Source organism: Ursus americanus, chromosome 1 (genome assembly GCF_024610735.1).
Source record: "Ursus americanus isolate L20-20 chromosome 1, mUrsAme1.1.p, whole genome shotgun sequence".
Classification (NCBI taxonomy): Eukaryota; Metazoa; Chordata; class Mammalia; order Carnivora; family Ursidae; genus Ursus; species Ursus americanus.
Genome location: NC_142127.1, coordinates 31,081,625 through 31,090,093, shown reverse-complemented (window position 1 = coordinate 31,090,093; position 8,469 = coordinate 31,081,625).

The following is an 8,469-nucleotide window of genomic DNA, read 5'->3' as shown; positions in this document are numbered from 1 at the left end:
TATAGTTACTACTTACCATGGATACCTTTCAATCCAAATTCTTTGGTGCTAATAAGAGATAGAAATGGGCTTATTGATTCTTCTTGAAGTCCCAAAAATTAGGCCAAATGTGGCTTTCACAGTAGGTATTTCTATGTGTTTGAATAGCACAGTCTTCCATTTAAAAAAAATCAGATTATTAAATCAAGCCCTCTTTGAAATAATAATAGTCCAAGGAGAAAATTGATTTTTAAAAATTCAGAAAAAGCTTCTTTAAACTAACACTTGATAAAGCAAAGCTCTTAATTTTTAAAGCTCCATCCAACTGTCCTTGGAGCAACGAAATTCATAGTCCTCGAATAGAAAATATGTTAAATAGTAAGATGCCATAGTGGACTGTGCTATTTCAAGTGACTTTGTGAGATCTGTTTGACTTGAAAAACTCAGTTGCAATCATCCTACTGCTCTAGGCCAAGTGTAATTCCATTCTTATTCAACTGTCTTGTGTAAAAACAGCTATACATGTTAGGTTCCCTTACTCAGAAACTGACATCCAACTGCTTAATTTACATTCAGGCCCATCAACGCAGTGAACATCCTTTTTTTTTTTTTTTTCTGTTTTAAGTTTTTATTTAAATTCTAGTTAATTAATATGTAGTGTAATATTGGTTTCAGGAGTAGAATTTAGTGATTCATCAGTTACATATAACACCCAGTGCTCATCACAACAAGTGCCCTCCTTAATACCCATCACCCATTTAGCCCATCCCCCACCCACCTTCCTCCAGCAACCTTCAGTTTGTTCTCTATAGTTAACAGTCTCTTACGGTTTGACTCCCTCTCTTTTTTTCCCCTTCCCCTATGTTCATCTGTTTTGTTTCTTAAATTCTACATGAATGAGAACATATTGTACTATCTTTCTCTGACTTCTTTCGCTTAGCGTAATGCACTCTAGCTCCACCCACATCATTGCAAATGGCAAGATTACATTCTTTTTTATGACTAATAGTCCATCATACACACACACACACACACACACACACACACACCCCACATCTTCTTCATTTATCCATCAGTCAATGGACATGTGGGCTCTTTCCATAATTTGGCTATTGTTTGTAACACTGCTATAAACATTGGGGTTCATATGCCAGTTTGATCAGTATTTTTGCATCCTTTGGGTAAATAGCTAGTAATGTAATTGTTGGGTCATAGGGTAGTTCTATTTTTAAATTTTTGAGGAACCTCCATACTGTTTTCCAGAGTGGCTGCACCAGTTTGTATTCCCACCAACAGTGTAAGAGGGTTACCCTTCTCTACATCCTTATGAGCATCTGTTGTTTCTTGCGTTGTTCATTTTAGCCATTCTGACAGGCATGAGGTGGTATCTTATAGTTTTGATTTGTATTTTCCTTATGATGAGTATCTGTCAGCCATCTGTATATCTTCTTTAGAAAAATGTCTATTCATGTCTTCTGCCCATTTTTTAACTGGATTATTTGTTTTGGGTGTTGAGTTTCATCAAGACAGCATGGTACTGGCACCAAAATAGACATATGGATCAATGGAATAGAATAGAAAACCCAGAAATGGACCCACAATTCTATGGTCAACTAATCTTTGACAAAGCAGGAAAGAATATCCAATGGGAAAAAGACAATCTCCTCAACAAATGGTATTGAGAAAACTAGACAGCAACATGAAGAATGAAACTAGACCACTTTCTTACACCATACCCACACATAAATTCAAAATGGATAAAAGACCTAAATGTGAGACAGGAAACTATCAAAATCCTAAAAGAGAACATAGGCAGCAACCTCTTTGACATCAGCTGTAGCAACTTCTTTTTAGACATGTCTCCAGAGGCAAGGAAAACAAAAGCAAAAATGAATGACTGGGATTTCATCAAGATAAATAGCTTCTGCACAGTGAAGAAAATAATCAACAAAACTAAAAGGCAACCTATAGAAAGGGAGAAGATATTTGCAAATGACATAGCTGATAAAGGGTTGGTACCCCAAATCTATAAAGAACTTATCAAACTCAGGGGCGCCTGGGTGGCTCAGTCATTAAGCATCTGCCTTTGGCTCAGGGCGTGATCCCAGAGTCCTGGGATCAAGCCCCACATCAGGCTCCTCTGCTGGGAGCCTGCTTCTTCCTCTCCCACTCCCCCTGCCTGTGTTCTGTCTCTCGCTGGCTGTGTCTCTCTCTGTCAAATAAATAAATAAAATCTTGAAAAAAAAAAAAAAGAACTTACAAACTCAAAACCCAGTGAACATCCTGAACCAAATTAAATTATATGTCTTCAGTACTGGTGCACAGTAAGCTGGTATAAATTTGATTTGCTTTCTAACATTATCTATATCAGTAGAGTTTGAGAACAGTAGAATTTAAGGCTGGCAGGTGCCTTATAGTTTTGTGACAATGGTCTCACATCTAGTATTTAACAGACCTCATGAGAGAATCCAGGATTCCTATTTTTGACTAAAACACAGGCAAACATTAAAAAGCCTGGCAAGACCAAGAAAGAACACAATAGCACAACTCTTATCTACTCTTGGCAGGAATATAAATTGGCACACCATTTTGAACAACTTGACTTTATCATGCAATTGAATTTCTGCATATTCTATGACCCACTAAGTTTACCTTTAGGTATACAATAGTTGAACACTAAGAGTCATAATCTAAAATGTTCAAGGAAACAGTGTTTACAACAGGGAAACAAGGGAATAATTCAAATGTTCTTCAACAGGAACAAATGGATAAATAAATTGTGATACACTGATGCAATGGAATACTATTCAGCAGAAAAACTGAATAAACTAGTACTACAGTCTGGAAAAATCTCAAAAACAATATGTTGAATGAATCTCAGAGGAATATACAAAGTTTGACAGTTGATCTTATGTATCAACTTGGCTAGGCTATAGTAAAAGTTTTTGGTCAAAACCAGTCTAGATGTTGCTGTGAATTAATATTTGATGTGATTAATATTTAAGTTAGTAGACTTTGAGTAAAGTCCATAATGTGGGTGGGCCTCATCCAATCAGTTGAAGGGCTTAAAAGAAAAACCTGGGGTCTCTCAAGAAGTAAGGAATTCTGCCTCAAGACTGCCATTGGACTTGAGATGCAACATCAACTCTTCTCCGGGTCTCCAGCCTGTCAGCCTGTCTTTTTTGTTTTGTTTTGTTTTCAATTTTTTTAATGTTTTTTATTATATTATGTTAGTCACCATACAGTACATCCCTGGTTTCTGATGCAAAGTTCGATGATTCATTAGTTGCGTATAACACCCAGTGCACCATGCGATACGTACCCTCCTTACTACCCATCACCAGTCTATCCCATTCCCCCACCCCCCTCCCCTCTGAAGCCCTCAGTTTGTTTCTCATAGTCCGTAGTCTCTCATGCTTCATTCGCCCTTCTGATTACCCCCCCTTTCTTTATCCCTTTCTTCCCTACCAATCGTCCTAGTTCTTATGTTCCATAGATGAGAGAAATCATATGATAATTGTCTTTCTCTGCTTGACTTACTTCACTTAGCATTATCTCCTCCAGTGCCGTCCATGTTGCAGCAAATGTTGAGAACTCGTTCTTTCTGATAGCTGAGTAACATTCCATTGTATATATGGACCACAACTTCTTAATCCAGTCATCTCCTGAAGGGCATCTCTGTTCCTTCCACGATTTAGCTATTGTGGACAATGCTGCTATGAACATTGGGGTGCATATGGCCCTTCTCTTCACTACGTCTGTATCTTTGGGGTAAATACCCAGTAGTGCAATGGCTGGATCATAGGGTAGCTCAATTTTTAACTTTTTAAGGGACCTCCACACTGTTTTCCAGAGTGGCTGTACTAACTTGCATTCCCACCAACAATGTAGGAGGGATCCCCTTTCTCCACATCCTCTCCAGCAATTGTTGTTTCTTGCCTTGTCAATCTTTGCCATTCTAACTGGTGTAAGGTGGTATCTCAGTGTGGTTTTGATTTGAATTTCCCTGATGGCTAATGATTTTGAACATTTTTTCATGTGTCTGTTAGCCATTTGTATGTCTTCATTGGAAAAGTGTCTGTTTATATCTTCTGCCCATTTTATGATTTGTTTATTTGTTTCTCGCATATTGAGTTTGAGAAGTTCTTTGTAGATCTTGGACACCAGTCTTTTATCTGTAGCATCATTTGCAAATATATTCTCCCATTCTGTGGGCTGCCTCTTAGTTTTTTTGACTGTTTCCTTGGCTGTGCAGAAGCTTTTTATCTTGATGAAGTCCCACAAGTTCATTTTATCTTTTGTTTCTCTTGCCTTTGGAGATGTGTCATGAAAAAGGTTGCTTTGGCCAATGTCGTAGAGATTGCTGCCTATGTTCTCCTCTAGGATTTTGACCATCAAAAAGGAGAATTACAGACCGATTTCCCTAATGAATATGGACACCAAAATCCTCAACAAGATCCTGGCTAAAAGAATCCAACAGTACTTTAAAAGGATTATCCATCATGATCAAGTGGGATTCATCCCTGGGATGCAAGCGTGGCTCAACATTCGCAAATCGATTAGCGTGACACATCATATCAACAAGAAAAGACTCAGAAACCATATGATCCTCTCAATTGATGCAGAAAAAGCATTTGACAAAATACAGCAACGTTTCATGATTAAAACCCTTCAGAGTGTAGGGATAGAGGGTACATTCCTCAATCTCATAAAAACCATCTATGAAAAGCCTACAGCAAATATCATTCTCAATGGGGAAAAGCTGGAAGCCTTTCCCTTAAGATCAGGAACACGACAAGGATGCCCACTCTCGCCACTATTATTCAACATAGTACTAGAAGTCCTTGCAACAGCAATCAGACAACAAAAAGGGATAAAAGGTATCCAAATTGGCAAAGAAGAAGTCAAAATGTCTCTCTTCGCATATGACATGATACTCTATATGGAAAACCCAAAAGTATCTACTCCCAAACTATTAGAAGTTATAGAGCAATTCAGTAATGTGGCGGGATACAAAAATCAATGCTCAGAAATCAGTTGCATTTCTATACACGAATAATGAGACTGAAGAAAGAGAAATTAGGGAATCCATCCCATTTACAATAGCACCAAAAACCATACGTTACCTTGGAACTAACTTAACCAGAGACGTAAAGGATCTATATTCTAGAAACTATAAATCACTCTTGAAAGACATTGAGGAAGACACTAGAAGATGGAAAAATATTCCATGCTCATGGATTGGAAGAATTAACATAGTTAAAATGTCCATGCTACCCAGAGCAATCTACACTTTCAATGCTATCCCGATCAAAATACCGAGGACATTTTTCAAAGAACTGGAACAAATAGCCCTTAAATTTGTATGGAACCAGAAAAGGCCCCGAATTGCCAAGGAACTGTTGAAAAGGAAAAACAAAGCTGGGGGCATCACAATGCCGGATTTTGAGCTATACTACAAAGCTGTGATCACAAAGACACCATGGTACTGGCACAAAAACAGACACATAGACCAATGGAACAGAATAGAGAACCAAGAAATGGACCCTCAGCTCTTTGGACAACTAATCTTTGATAAAGCAGGAAAAAACATCCAGTGGAAAAAAGACAATCTCTTCAATAAATGGTGCTGGGAAAATTGGACAGCTGCATGCAAAAGAATGAAACTTGACCACTCTCTCATACCATACACAAAGATAAACTCCAAATGGACGAAAGACCTCGATGTGAGACAGGAATCCAGCCTGTCAGCCTGTCTTAAAGATTTCAGATTTGGCAAGCCCAACAATCACACAAGCCAATTCCTTAAAATAAATCTCCTTAATAAATATACACATATTCTATTGGTTCTGTTTCTCTGGAGAATCCTAATACATATAGTATGGCATCTTATGTAGAGATTTCAAAAACATGTAAAATTTAAAAAATATGATGCACACATATGTTGGAAATTATAAAGAAATTCCAGGGAACAATGAACACACAATTAAGAATAACATTTACCTCTAGTGAGGAGGGAGGGGGATTGAACAGGAAGGATAACACACTGGGGACATGAGTGATGACTGGGTGATGTATACCTGATATATATTTAACCTCTTTATTCTCTATATTGAATTATATTATTTTAAACCATCTATATGCATAAAATATTTTAATCTATTAAACATTTCATGATAAATTTTTGCAAAGAATTCAGGCATCCCAAATTCTGGTCCAGTTCTTTCTGCATTATGCCACATGTAGCAGTATATCCTGCCTATGTCCATGGCTGACTGCTTCATTTTTTTGGGCACCAATATCCTCATCTCTTGTTTATTAAGAAGTTAGATTTTCAAACTTTGTAATTTTACAAAATTATTTAACTCCAATTCTGGCAGGTGGGCACCATAGGAAAATAAATGTCTACGTTGTATTAGCCACTTAAAAAACACGGGGACTCACTTTCACCTTTCTTTCTGATTAGGCAAAAATGGGAGGCAAGAATCATTGAATGACTTTACAGAGCAGTTACTTTGTTTCTTCAGTGAACAACTGGGCTAACAACTAACAAAGAGTCCATCCACCCCAATGTCAAGCTGCAGTTATTGAGAATGACCACAGCAGTTCCACACTTCTATGGATTTACTATGAACCAGTGATTCTTAACCTAGGATCTACGGATGGTGAACAGAAGGACTTCTGGTGGGGAAGGAAGTAGCTTCAATCATTTGCAAAAAAGATTATGTTTTTGCATACTTTTATTTGGGGGGGAATGAGGCTATGGTTTTATCTGATGCTCAAATGTAATACTGATCACATTAGGATTCTGATATGACTTGTGATTAGGAAAAAAAAGCATGATCTTTGGATTAAAACAGAGAGAGACTGAACTTTCATCTCAGCCATTTATTACTTCTATGATTTTTTTTTAATTGATGACTCTCTGGGGCTTTGATTTCTTCTCCATAAAATGGAGACCATTATATATATATATATATATATATATATATATATATATATAATACATATTATATGTCATGATATATATATTTTTATATATATCATTTCAATTAGATGCACTGTGATCTTATTTAGTAAGGTGAAATTAACAAAATGATAGCCTAAGAAACCCAAAGGCCTACTGTAGCTTAAAGCCACAGAACATATTTCTCACTATACCCTTCAAGAATGAGATACGATTTTTCACTTATTAAATGAACAAAAAGATTGGAAACAGCCAGTACAAACAATGGTAAAGGGGAAAGGACATGCTCATGTTTTGCTGAAAGGAATATGGATTGCTACAAACTTCTTGGAATACAGGAATGCTGTATCCACATCCAAAGACAAAACAACTGTATGTAAGAGTGTGTATAAAAGGGTATGTATTGAAGTTATTTTTGTAGTGGCAAAAAATGAAAATAACTTGAATGTATATTAGTAGTAGAATGTAATAGTTGATGGTGCATATACATATTAGATAAGATTCTGCAACTATTAATGAGTATAATTATACTATACTACTTACTGGACCATGATACTGTTTAATGGTAAAAGCAAACTGCAGACTACTCTAATCTGTTTAGGTAGATCCCGTGATTGTTGTCAAACACAGACACACACAGACACACACACACAGAAAAAACAAACCTGTTTGCATATGATCGAACAAACACAGAAATGTCTGAAAATAAAGACACGATTAACATTAGGTAGCTCAAGTAACAAGGAGAGTTGAGAATATTAACTTCTCATTTATATGTTTTTATTGTTTTACTTAAAACAATAATAATATATTATTGCTATGGAATCAAACAAATCTGGCTGATGAAATGAACTAAAAAATTCCCAATGTCCTTTAACTGTAGTTATTAACTGTACAGTCACTAATTATATACACACACTTTGATTATAATATTTCCTTTTATAATTGACCCCAAATCTTTAGTTGGTATCAAGGCTCTTTCAAGGGGGTCTTTGCTTCCCATCTGAGCCTGGAGGTAAATCTTTCATTTCTAAATCTCTCCAAAGGCTCCTTTTTTCACATATCTCTATTTTTCAACTTGCACAAGAAAAAACTAAGAAGAATGTGTTTACGTACTTGCCTATCATTCTTATGACTTTTTAAATTTCTGTTTCTCTTGATATTCCCCAAGAAAATGTGCATATGCTTTTAAAAACAAAACAAAATATAGATATAATAACAAAGTTTCAATGCCAGAATGCTACTTAAGATTTTTTTTTGTTCTTATTTATTTTTAATGGAGTACAATAAACTTTCATCTCTTTTATTGACATTTAATAGTTTGAGCTGGGTGTCACTTTATTTTGACAAACTAACTATAATTATAATTAGTTTAAATGTTATTAAAAACAATATTACATGATTACACACACACAAAATAATACTACTGGCCAATTCTATGACAAGTTGTTTGAATTACTTTCAAAGAGTAGAAATGGATTCATATTGATTCATTCATACTTTCTCACTAATTTTACTTTTGG